At 36.6% G+C, this 13619-nt stretch overlaps 1 pseudogene; it reads left to right on the top strand.

Annotated features, from left to right (window-relative positions):
* The first annotated feature begins 7772 nt into the window (after nt 1–7772).
* LOC148566840 (uncharacterized) lies at nt 7773–8456 on the top strand (annotated as a pseudogene).
* The last annotated feature ends 5163 nt before the right edge of the window (nt 8457–13619 follow it).

Here is a 13619-nt window from a genome sequence, read left to right as displayed (position 1 = left end):
CCAGGGAAAGCGTTTAGCGCCGGAGGTGCTTCAATATATATATATATATATATATATATATATATATATATACTCAAACATATACCTGCAGCCACTTCCATGTTTATTTTGCCTAATATTTTAGCTATACAATTAGGGACATAGATAGAACATAACTAACAAAACATGGAAACTATATTATATATAGTTAGACATGAAATATTTGTCTATATAAAAATGAAATTTATTAAAGATTTCACATATTTTTTAGTGCCTGCTGCATTTTTATTTGTCTTATTAGTAGTACAAATATATTATATATCTGCTTTATTGTTAGCGACGATTTTATAAAGTTTAATGTGATTTTGGGAAGCGAGAAAATCAAGGCAAGTGCATTTTAAACTTAAATGTTAGCCGCATTATGCCAACTTTGTTCAAGGCATTAACAATTTAACATATTGTTGTATGCTGTTAATTTCTGATCCTTTTGTTCCATGCAACAGTCTCCACCGCTCCAGTACTTTTTAGGAGATTGGCTATTCATTAAACCTTTCTAATAGCCTGGTATTTTCTTTTCTTTTCCCCTTATAATCTTGTATTGTGATTGTTATCATTAGTCTTGAACCAGTTATAATATGAAGTTGGTTCCTTCATGCAAATGTGTTTAGTTCTCTTTTTGTTTCTTTTTAAACATGTCTTTCATTTCAGGTGTTGACAGTTCTCTCGGCATCTCCTTTAGCTTATTCTACCAACCCAAATTCAAAGTTAGCTACTCCTCCATCACTTAGTGAAATTTCAATGTTATTAGTTTCGGTTGTTCAGGTATCTCAACACTTCTTCCTTATTTTTTTCATCATGTTGTTGCATATATGCATGTGTTTTGTATTGTTTACTGTCCTCATTTTGTATTATTTAAAAATATTTTTTTGGTGGCTAATATTATTTTTTGGGTGGCTAAAATATATATATATATATACCTTTACTATTTTTTATTTTTCATGGCATTTTTTGCTATTGTTTTTTGGTTCTTGATTTGTTTTATTCTTGCATTTCTCTGTTCTTGCTATGGTTTGTTCTGCACTGCTATTTATTTGTTTTTCATGGCTTCTTGCTTTTGTTTTTTGTTCTTGATTTTCTGTTCTTAATTTGTTATTCTTCACTGTTGCTAATTTTTTGTTGATTTTTAATTTGTTGTTCTTCACTGTTGGTTGCTGCTATTGTTATTTTTATTTTAAATTTGTTAATTGTTATTGATTTTAATTTATTGGTTATATTATTTTTGTTCTTGATTTTAATTTTTTTATCTTCATTGCTGTTCTGATGGCTGCTATTTTTTGCGTTTAATTTGTTGTTGACTAAGTAATATATTAATGTTTTGTTTTTGGTTTTTGATTACAGTATAAGTGATAATATTGGTAAAACTGAAGGTGAAACTGGTGGACATGTTCTTTGTACAATTGATATGCCAAGTCTTAGGTGTTTGTTTTTTTCATTTTTTTTAAATTTTCAATGTGCAACGAGGAATGAGATGTGTAATATATAATGAATTTTATAAAAGTAGGATCACATTTTTGCTACCAGATTCAAACATCTCTAAAGAAGTGAGTGAATATTTACTTTTATATGATATTGTAACTTTGTTAGTTTATTAATTTAGTCATGTTTTTTAGAGTTATAGAATAGATAGAATAGCATTTGATTAAACTCAAAGGCTTAGTTATTATTAGGGTATGTTTCAATACCTAATTTCTTTAAACATGGTTTAAACTTTTTTAAACATGTATAATTTTAATGAACTAATTTTATTTGTATGCGTTATAATCTTTAGTTCAATTACTAAAATAAAAAAATACTGTTTACCTTAGTATAACGACATATTCGCTTTTGATGATGGTGACAAATTAAAGATTCTATTGCGACTGAAACATTTATGAGATAACTATCGATTTGTTGCTAGTTTAAAAGGAATTTGCAATGATATTTGTGATAGTATTGCAACTAATTTACTACATATTATTTCCTAGCAAATTAGCGATTACTTCAAAACTCTACTTTCTCATTTAGAATAGCTTTAGTTTAGCGACAAAATTCTTACAAATTTGATTAAGGATTTTCAAAGATTAGCTATAGATTTGTTACAAAATGTGACAAATTTGTGATTATATTAGCGGATAACTTGCGACAAATTAGGTTCGAAAAAATACCTTGCTAATTAGCGTCAACTAAGCATTTTATTTTATCTATGAAATTAGCTTGGATTTAGGGATGATTCTGCTACAGTAGAGTTTGTCGCTAATTAGCGACTACCTTTTGGTCTATTTTTTCTATTGAATTAGCTTTTACTTTAGTGATAGATTTGCGATTATCTATTCGGTAGCTAAAAAACTTTCCGATGAATTAGCGACTATTATGTTTGCCTCACTAATCTGCGACTTGTAATTAGCGAGGAAAGCATTAGTTTCTAGGCGGTAGCTAATCTGTCACAAATTATATTTTGCGTCAGATTAGCGATGATTTTACGACTATTTTTGTGGTAGCTAATTGACCATATTCTTGTAGTGATGTATCGTTAAGCCCAACAATAAAGAGCGAGACAATTCAGTCCTCGCTGAGTCTACATACACGGTTAGTCATCTCTTCAAACTCGGTTTGGTACTCCTCTACCGTGCCGGATTGCTTCAACTTTTCAATAGACATTCAAGGGTCATAATATAAGTTCTTACCAAATCGGAGATATAGAGCGTCAAAAAATATCTTGATGAGTCCTTTGATGATATATTTTGACTCATTTTGGATGGATTCTAGCACATGAACTCTCACTTATACACCAAAATAGAATACTTTTGTGATTTCTTCCTAATTTGATTCTAAATTTGAAAACATGCAATTTTGTGCTTAAATTGAGCAATTTAATTCCACTTTATTGCCATTCAATGTCGTGATATATTTTGTGAGTGATTTCAGGTCATTTAGGCAAGATTGGCTAGGCAAAAGTGGAAGAAAGCATGTAGAAAGGAGAACACATGAAGAAAATAAGGAAAAGCACACACAGCGAAGAGTGCGTGCGCACAAGCACCTGTGCGTACGCACAGGTCCCTGCACGTGGTTTCATTAATGAAACACGTGCTTCGTGATTTTTGAGGCCTCTTGGCCCATTTTGGAAGGCTTGAAGGCTGAATTTTGATGATATATCAAGGAGAATTCAACACATATCAAGGGAGCTCACTTAGATAGTTTTTAGAACATAATTAGGAGTAGGAGTAGAAGTAGTATAGCATTGCTCTCTTAGGGTTTTAATTAGGGTTTATCAATTTTCATTATAGCATTTTATAGCAATCTTTGATTTTGGATTTTGCTTCTTTAATTGTAAGTACCCTCAATTTCCTCTTTAATTAAAGCACTTTTACTTTCATTTCCTTTTGGTTCAAGTTACTTTGTTTATATTCGCAATTTTGAGTTTCTTGAAGTTTTGATTGATGAATTTACTATTTCATGCTTTCTTTATGTTTGATTGCTTGTTTATGTTTGGTTTTGTTGGTAGTTGGTTATAGTTTTCTATTTTTCCTTGCAAGTTCTCATGTTTTGGTTTTATACCCACCAAGTGTTTGTGAAAATTCCACTTGGTGATCTTGAGTAGATTTTCACACCTTGGCTTGTGGGTTGAGTTCCTAGGATACTAGAGTCATAATGTCCGACATTTAGTGGTAATTCTTGAGGAGTTAGTTGACTCTTGTTTCCATTAAAGCTAGCCTTTTATCAACTAGTTTGGGTAAGTTGGTTAGGACTTATGGATTAAGGTCAATTATACTTGTTTGACTTATTCCTTGATGTTTGGGGTTAATTAAGCGAGACTAACTCATGATAATTACCATAGTTGTGGTTATGCCCATGATAGGATTCCTTAGATTCTCATTCCCAAGTCAAGGTTCTTTTATGCAATTATAGTATTTTCACTAGTTTTGATCTTGTCTCCTTTTACTTGCATTAATTACCAATTTTGATTATTTCTTAGTTCTTTTATTTCTCAAATTCTTTTAATCTTTTGTTCTTTGATTTGAAAACCACTTCCCTTTTTCCCACAACTGAAAGCGTAACACTTTCAATTGCAATCCTAGGGAGAACGACCCGAGGTTGAATTACTCTTGATCTCGGTTTTATTGTTTGGTATTGTTGAATATCGAAACTTTGATGTAGGTCGATTGTCGGGTTGGGACTATACTCGCAACGTCAACCTTATTTTGAGATAACAATTTCCTAACCCGCCTTGGGCTGCGCATCAAGTTTTTGGCGCCGTTGCCGAGGATGCAATTGAGTGCTAGTTTGAGGTTGTTGTAAATATGTCCATAGTGTAAATAACACTTTTTGGTTGTTTGTTTGTTTTCATTACTAAGTTTTGTTTATACTTTCTTCATGACTTTTCCACACAATTACCACAAGTTACCCCCATGGAACCTAAATACTTACATTTCTAGTCACCAATTTTATACACCATCACCTCACTACATACCAAACCAAGATCCTTATCCTCATGAGTTCGATTATCAACCTTCATCACCTAAATTTTCATCTTCATGTATGGATCAAGCCACACAAGAAGCATTTTTCGTGCTCATTCAAGAACAACAAGAGTTCCGGAAGAAACAAGAGTAAGTCATATCTACCTTGGCAGAAACTCTTGACCGATTAGCTTCCTTGCGCTCAACCCACACTCAAGAGGCTTTTATGGTTGAATGTGAAGAACCAAGCTCAAGTGCATAGTGTGGAGTGAACGAAGAATTGCAAAATCAAGAAGAAGATACCAAGTTACAACATGAAGTACAAGAAGAGGCACTTGAAGAATTGGTGAAAATTGATCAAGAGGATTCCATCACTCAAGATTTTTTGTCCAACTTGGTTAATCCCTTCAATAACTTTCATGAGCCCCCCTTGCTTAAATTTGAAGGAGACGTTGATGTGGACTTCACACGACCTCCAATCTTTGACTTGAGTTATGATGAAGAAGATTTAAAGGAAGTTGAGGAAGACTCTAGCTACCAAGAAGTGAAGATAATTGTGCAAGAACGAATTGAGTGGGTGAAGATTTCTCCAACGAGATTTCTAGGCCCACATCAATATGCCCTCTTAGAGACGGATTATCAACTTCACACCCTTCTTGGAGTAGTGGATGGCGGAGAGAAGAATGTTGATTGGCAAAAATATAGGAAATTCATCAAGGAAGCCAATTCAACATTTGGAGCTTAATTATGGTGCAAAAGTCAATTTTGTTGATTCTGGGGAGCATACAAGTGTGTCGATGGTGATTCAAGACAAAGTTCATCTAAGTGCAACAATGAAGATAAAAAAGAAGATGAAGAGACTAGAATATGGGATCCGGACATCAATTTCAAAAGTCAACACTCATGGACCCTAGTTGCTAGTTTGAAGTTTCTTAAGAGTTTGATGCAATTCATTTGGGACCCCGGAGGTCAAATCATGAGCAAACTGGGTTGGAGATTCAAGGAAGATTGGAAACACAAGCCACCTTAACAAGGATCTCCTCAAAAGTCCAACTTGAGGACTTTAAACCAAAGTGCTAGTTGGGAGACACCCCACCATGGTAATATCCTTCTAACTTTCTCTCCTTTAGCTTTTTTTTCATGAATAATTGGTTGTTTTGCTTTGTTGGTTAGTTTTATTTTGATGATTGTTAAGTAATCTTAGTGGAATAATGTGTTTTTGGAGTTTTATGGTGTTTTGGGACTTGAAAACCTGTTTTGGATGTCAAGTTTGATGCCTTAGAGGCATAATTTTTGTTTCAGGAACAGAGACCTATGCATACGCACAGCCTTGTGCGCGCGCACAGTTCCCCTGTTTTTCAGTCCCTGTGCGTACGCACAGCAATGTGCGCACGCACACTCCTAAACACTCTCTCTGTTCACAGCACGTGCACAGCTTGTGCGTGTGAACACTTCCTTCTTTTATCCCTGTGCGGCCGCACACATTGCGTGTGTACGCACACTTCAACCTGTTCTGAAAAAAAAAGGGAGAAAGCCACCTGTGCATGCGTATAGCTCTCAGCGCACGCACAGCCTTTGCCAACCCTTTTGGTCGCAGCGCACGCACCACTTGTGCTTGTGAACGCAACCCTTTTTTTCCTCTGTGCGCGCGCACAACCCCTTGTGCGTCCATAGAGGTGGCGATGTCCCTTCTATTTGCAGCGCCCGCACGCTGTTGTGCGCGCACACACCCCTCATTTCTCTCTTCTGTGCGTCCGCACACGACCTTGTGCGTACGCACAGGTCACTTTTCGAACATTAATTCAAAAAGGAGACTGTCACGCTTCACAAAACCCCTTTCACCCTTTTCTCTTCTCTTCTTTCTCTGAACCACCATTACACCCAACAGCCACCGTCACCCAACCACCACCTCCGTCCACCCTAAACATCACCATCGGCGACCACACCACCGTCGCCCCTCTCTCTTCCTTCTTCCCTTTCCTTCTCCCACATTCCTCCATTTCCTGTCTCTGCGCTGCACCCTGCTGTACCAGCCAACCCCAGTCGCGCCTCCAGTCCGGCGACCAACCACTAGCGGTGGCGAGCTTCTGTGCCACCGCGACATCAATCCGCCACCACCCTCGCCTCCCCATTTCTTCTTCTTCCCGTCAACGAAGGTTCCATTTTCCTTCCCTGTAACTAGGATTTTCACATGTTTCCCCCTATTTCTGCTTTGTTTCCTTTATTTTCACTGCTTTTAATTTCTATTTTAGTAATTAGGAGGCATTAGATTAGATGATTTCTGTTTTTTGGATTGAATGTTGATGTCGGCTAATTATTCATGAATTTTCTGAGTTGCTAGAATGCTGCTATGATTGTACTGTGAATGCTGTTTTTTACTGATGCACATAACATGCTTAATGTAATGCCTGAATGGATTTTTTATTCAATTTCTGTGTCTGATCAGCATAGTTTTGAATTTTCTTCCCATTATGCATTGTTATTTATACTTGTGTAGTTTTATGTCAGTTTTGGATGAGGACTGAGCTTGAGTTTGTTTATGCACCTTGTGTTATTTATGCTTAAACATCAATCTGAACTTGAAATACGCAGTTGTGATTATTCTGTTTGGTGTTAACATTAGCTTTGCATTTTCCTTTAGCCTGGTAATTTGCTGAGTTATGTACTTACTGCTCATCTCTTTTTGCTTAAACACCAAACTAGCTTTAAACTTACAAATTTTGAAATCTGTTTGGTGAAATTGGCAGCAATACATATAGTGTTTGTTGAGTGAATTGACTAAATGCTTACTCATGTGTTCTTTAACATCAATGATCATGTACAATAACTTGTTCCTTACAAATCTTTTTGAGAAATGCACTCTGATTTTGATCAAGTGTTGCTTTTGGAACAAGGGTATGGATACATGATCATTTTGCCATTTTTTTTCTCGTGAATAGGCAAGTGCTTCAATTGTCAAATTGATTATTTCCTTTTGTGCCAATTTTTGCTAATCTTTTCAATTCAAATGCAACATTGCAATAATCAATTCCTCTCAATTCAATTCACTTCCACTGTACACCTAAGTCATATATGTCCTTCAATTGTTGTTCATTCTCTTTTATGCTACTTAGGTTGCTTGATTGTAGGAAAATACGGTTCTTTTTTAGCATATTGGCTAATTTATACATGTTTTTTCTCAATTGAGTGTTTGTTTATCTTATTGGCTCTAATTTGCATTATTTGATTATTTCCTCTGTGTTTCTGTGATTTTCATCTGTTTCTCCTGAGTTGTATTCTATTTTTGTCTTTTTCAGGATGCGTCGAAAAGGAAAGGAGAAAGCCAACCCTTTGGCTCCTTCTCCTCCTATGCCTCAGAGTACCCAACCGGATACGATCATCAATGCGGTAGCCCAAGAACAATACAAGAAAGTGGAAGGGAAAGTCTTTCACTACGAGAGGAAGCTGAACTTACCAGAGAAATATGCGGATCAAATTCTTGACAAACTAAATTTTTACCAGTGGAAGTTCGTAGGATTCGACCCGGTGGAAATCAATGAACACCAGGTCAAAGAATTCTATAGAAATCTGCTTAAGAGGGATGCACCAACTATTTTTCTGAGAGGTGTCACACTGGACACCTCTGATCATGCCTTAGAGGCCCTCTTACAGATTCCTTATTCCTCCGGCCCGATGCTTACCCTCAGATAGTGAAGGAATTGACAATGGGCAAGCTGTCATTGGACGTGGTTCTGAAGAAGATTGGCATTCCTGAGGCCAAATGGGAGTACAGTAGAAGAGAGAATGCAGTTCCACAGAGCATCGCGTGCACCGACATAAATTCTGAGGCGAGAATCTGGCAGCAAATCATTGTCGACTACATTCTGCCAAGCATGCATGCCACCCACATTCGCGTCCGTGTGGCCGTTCTCCTATGGGCTATTCTAGAGGGGAAGAGGATCTTTGTTCTTTCCCTTATCAGAGACTCGATGTGGAAGGTGACCCAACAGCAGAAGTACAACATTTCCTTCCCTTCGATGATCACCAGACTAGTTGCTTTGTCTGGAGTGGAGAGACGCCGACAGACCGGACGTCTGTCCTTTAGAGTACCCAGCCATTCCTACCTTACGGCGAGTATGACAGACCGCTGTAGAAGAAGAGGAAGACCTCTGAGCCAACATCAGCATCAGCATCAGCAGAGCCTTCAGCACCTCCTGCACCTCCTGTGCCTACACCCCAACTTCAGACACTATATGAGCTGGGTCGGGAGATCCTTGAGACCCTCCACCATTTCGAGTGCCGCAACGCTCGCCGCTTCCAGTAGATTGTGGCAAAGTTTGAGGGTAGAGACCCCGGGCCACCTCCTTCGAATACACCAGAGCCCGAGCCTGACACTGAGGAGGTGATGGTGCACGAAATTGTGATCTCAGGCAACGGCGCCAAAAACTCTGTACGCACGTCTTAATAAATTGTTTTTCATTCACAACTTCGATACAACTAACCAGCAAGTGCACTGGGTCGTCCAAGTAATAAACCTTACGTGAGTAAGGGTCGATCCCACGGAGATTGTTGGTATGAAGCAAGCTATGGTCACCTTGTAAATCTCAGTCAGGCGGATATAAAATAGTTATGGAGTTTTCGAACATAAATAATAAATAGATAGAAAACAAGGATAGAAACACTTATGTATATCATTGGTGAAAATTTTAGATAAGTGTATAGAGATGCTTTCGTTCCTCTGAACCTCTGCTTTCCTGCTGTCTTCATCCAATCAGTCTTACTCCTTTCCATGGCTGGCTTTATGTAAGGACATCACCGTTGTCAATGGCTACTTTTAATCCTCTCTGGAAAATAGTCCGATGCGCTGTCACTGCATGGCTAATCGTCTGGAGGCATCACCCTTGTCAATGGCTGCATCCCATCCTCTTGTGAAAATGGTCCAAATGCTCTGTCACAGCACGGCTAATCATCTGAGGTTCTCGATCATACTGGAATAGGATTCACCCTCCTTTTGCGTCTGTCACTACGCCCAGCACTCGCGAGTTTGAAGTTCGTCACAGTCATTCAATCCCAGAGTCCTACTCGGAATACCACAGACAAGGTTTAGACTTTCCGGACTCTCATGAATGCCGCCATCAATCTAGCTTATACCACGAAGATTCTGATTAAGAGATCCGAGAGATACTCATTCAATCTAAGGTGGAACGGAAGTGGTTGTCAGGCACGCATTCGTGGGGGAATGATGATGATTGTCACGTTCATCACATTCAGGTTGAAGTTCAAATGAATATCTTAGAAGCGGAATAATTTGAATTGAATAGAAAAACAGTAGTACTTTGCATTAATCATTGAGGAACAGCAGAGCTCCACACCTTAATCTATGGAGTGCAGAAACTCTACCGTATGAAAATACATAAGTAAATAGAGGGTAAGCATGGCCGAGTGGCCAGCCTCCCATGGAGGTCTAGAGATCTAAAAATGATCAAAAGATGATCCAAAGATCATAAGATGTCTAATAAAATATTAAAAAGTCCTATTTATACTAAACTAGCTACTAGGGTTTACAGAAGTAAGTAATTGATGCATAAATCCACTTCCGGGGCCCACTTGGTGTGTGCTTGGGCTGAGCTTGAATGTTACACGTGTAGAGGCTCTTTCTGGAGTTGAACGCCAGGTTGTAACATATTTCTGGCGTTCAACTCTGGTTTGTGACGTGTTTCTGGTGTTTAACTCCAGACAGCAGCGTAGAACTGGAGTTCAATGCCCTTTTACGTCATTTAAACTCGATCAAAGTATGAATTATTATACATTGCTGGAAAGCCCTGGATGTCTACTTTCCAACGCAATTGGAAGCGCGCCATTTTGAGTTCTGTAGCTCCAGAAAATCCACTTTGAGTGCAGGGAGGTCAGAATCCAACAGCATCAACAATCCTTCTTCAACCTCTGAATCTGATTTTTGCTCAAGTCCCTCAATTTCAGCCAGAAAATACTTGAAATCACAGAAAAACACACAAACTCATAGTAAAGTCCAGAAATGTAAATTTAACATAAAAACTAATGAAAACATCCCTAAAAGTAACTAGATTCTACTAAAAACATATTAAAAATAATGCCAAAAAGCGTATAAATTATCCGCTCATCAGGCGGCACTGGAAGAGCCAGTAGCTGAAGCTAGCCAGAGAGTTGAGGAGCCGACAGTTGAGACCACCACAGAGACTTCCCGCGCCATCATTGTGTACCAGCGTCATCACCACTCACCACCGCCAGCCGGTGGAGCTTAGCAGAGTTGATCACTCCCGGTCTGTTTCTGGCACGGAGGACCATGCATCATCTAAGTTTGGGAGAGGATCTACGATTTTTGGGTGTAAACATTCTCTCTTGAACACTTTTTATTTAGTTTATTTCAGTTCTATTATGCTTTTGTAGATATTTATAGTACTTTATCTTTTGCTACATTTTGGTATATATATATATATATATATATATTAGTTGTTTCTAGTTATATTTAATATTGCACTTTCCTTTTGGTATATAGATATATTGCATTTTATTTTGCTTGGTATATAGTATAGATATGGATTGTGATTGGATGATGTGAATACCATATGCTTAGTTTATTTTTATCCTAATTGTTCATGTTAATTTTTGCTTGTTGAAAATTAGAAAAGAACTAGAAAATTTTGAAAAATGTGCATCCATCACAACATACATACATATAGGAAATAATTTTGGTGAAAAACAACAAGAATTTTCCAAGAATTTGGTTATAGCCTTATAGGGCATTCTATTGAATTGATTTGAAAAATTGTTTTCAAACTTGCTTGAATGAATTTTTATGGAACATAGAAGAGGAAAGAACAAATACCTTGTGAGTTTTGAGCTATATTAAGTGGTTACACATTTTAACCACTAACTTTGTTCATTGTGTTATATCTCTTCTATGATTGTAATCTTGGTTTTGCTTAATTCTTTATTTCCAAGGATTGATGTTTTGAATTGCATTGAGCATGATTGAGGCCATCTTTGTTAAAAGCTCACTTTACCCATATAGCCTACCTTTTTCATTTACCATTATTAAACCCATTTGAGCTTTATTTACCCCATCGTTCTTGATATTAGCACATTACAACCTTAAGTGGAAAACCATGATTTACCTTGGATTGTATCCTTGATTAGCTTAGGTTGAGAAGTTTGTTTCATTTAAGTGTGGGGGAATTTTGAAAAACATTGGTAATTAATGAAAGTGTTTGTTTTGGGTATTTCATTGAAGATTTTGGAAAATGGGAGCACTCATGTATGAACTACTAAACCATATGCATTTATTTTACTCTAAAATAATAATAATAATAATAATAATAATAATAATAATAATAATAATAATAATAATAATAATAATAATAATAATAATAATAATAATAATAATAATAATCATCATCTTAAAAAGGGGATGAAAGTTACCCCAAAGAGAAAAGAGATGAATAAAAAAATGCATATGTGATGTAAATGATAAAGCATACATGAGTGTTGGTGAAAAAGAAATGATGGGAAGTTAGGAGTCATATTTTTGTTATTGGATTGATAAAGGTTGAGTTGGATACTTAAACTAATCAAGGATTCAATCATTCTAGTCCACTTAGCCATATCTATCCTACCTTAACCCTAATCCCATTACAACCATATGAAGTCCTCATGATAATTGCATTCATGCATCACTTGTTTGTTGATTGTTAGATGAAGAGCAAATCCTTGAAAGCATGAGTAGGAAGAGATTTGAGTGATTAAACCCTAGACACCGAGTGATTAGAGTGTATACACACATAGTGAGGGTTCAATTACTCAATTCTATGTTTCCACACTTTTTATTATGAATTCTTGCAAGTTGCTTCATTTTGATGCCTTGAATCAATTCTCTAGATTTTGCTTGCATTGGATTATTGCCTTGCTTAGCCCTATTTGTGCATACTTTTACTTGGGAACTTGATTGTTTGTTTTCACCAACTTCATAGGAAACTATATATATATATATATATATATATATATATATATAGTTGCATGCATATAGATAGTTGCATTTAATAAGTTGATTACCCCTTTTGATTATTTTCCTTGTTAGTTTAGCATGAGGACATGCTATTGTTTAAGTGTGGGAGAATTGATGAGTCCATATTTGATGATATATTTTGACTCATTTTAGATGGATTCTAGCACATGAACTCACACTTATACACCAAAATAGCATACTTTTGTGATTTCTCCCTAATTTGATTCTAAATGTGAAAACATACAATTTTGTGCTTAAATTGAACAATTTAATTCTACTTTATTGCCATTCGATGCCGTGATATGTTTTGTGGGTGATTTCAGGTCATTTAGACAAGATTGGCTAGGCAAAAGTAGAAGAAAGCATGTAGAAGGGAGAACACATGAAGAAAACAAGGAAAAGCACACACAGCGAAGTGTGCTTGCGCACAAGCACCTGTGCATACGCACAGGTCCCTGCACGTGGTTTCATTAATGAAACACGTGCTTCGCGATTTCTGAGGCCTCTTGCCCATTTTGGAAGGCTTGAAGGCTGAATTTTGATGCTATATCAAGGGGAATTCAACACATATCAAGGGAGCTCACTTAGATAGTTTTTAGAACATAATTAGGAGTAGGAGTCGGAGTAGTATAGCATTGCTCTCTTAGGGTTTTAATTAGGGTTTATCAATTTCCATTGTAGCATTTTATAGCAAGCTTTGATTTTGGATTTTGCTTCTTTAATTGTATGTACTCTCAATTTTCTCTTTAATTAAAGCACTTTTACTTTCATTTTCTTTTGGTTTAAATTATTTTATTTATATTCGCAATTTTGGGTTTCTTAAAGTTTTGATTGATGAATTTACTATTTCATGCTCTCTTTATGTTCGATTGCTTGTTTATGTTTGGTTTTATTGGTAGTTGGTTATAGTTTCCTATTTTTTCTTGCAAGTTCTCATGTTTTGGTTTTATGCCCACCAAGTGTTTGTGAAAATGCCACTTGATGATCTTGAGTAGATTTTCACACCTTGGCTTGTGGGTTGAGTTCCTAGGATACTAGAGTCATAATGTCCGATATTTAGTGGTAATTCTTGAGGAGTTAGTTGACTCTTGTTTCCATTAACGCTAGCCTTTTATCAACTAGTT

This window comes from Arachis ipaensis, chromosome B4 (assembly GCF_059453495.1).
Source record: "Arachis ipaensis isolate K30076 ecotype BB chromosome B4, ASM5945349v1, whole genome shotgun sequence".
NCBI lineage: Eukaryota > Viridiplantae > Streptophyta > Magnoliopsida > Fabales > Fabaceae > Arachis > Arachis ipaensis.
The sequence above is the reverse complement of the archived record's forward strand: the minus strand, read 5'-3'. Positions and strand labels throughout refer to the sequence as shown.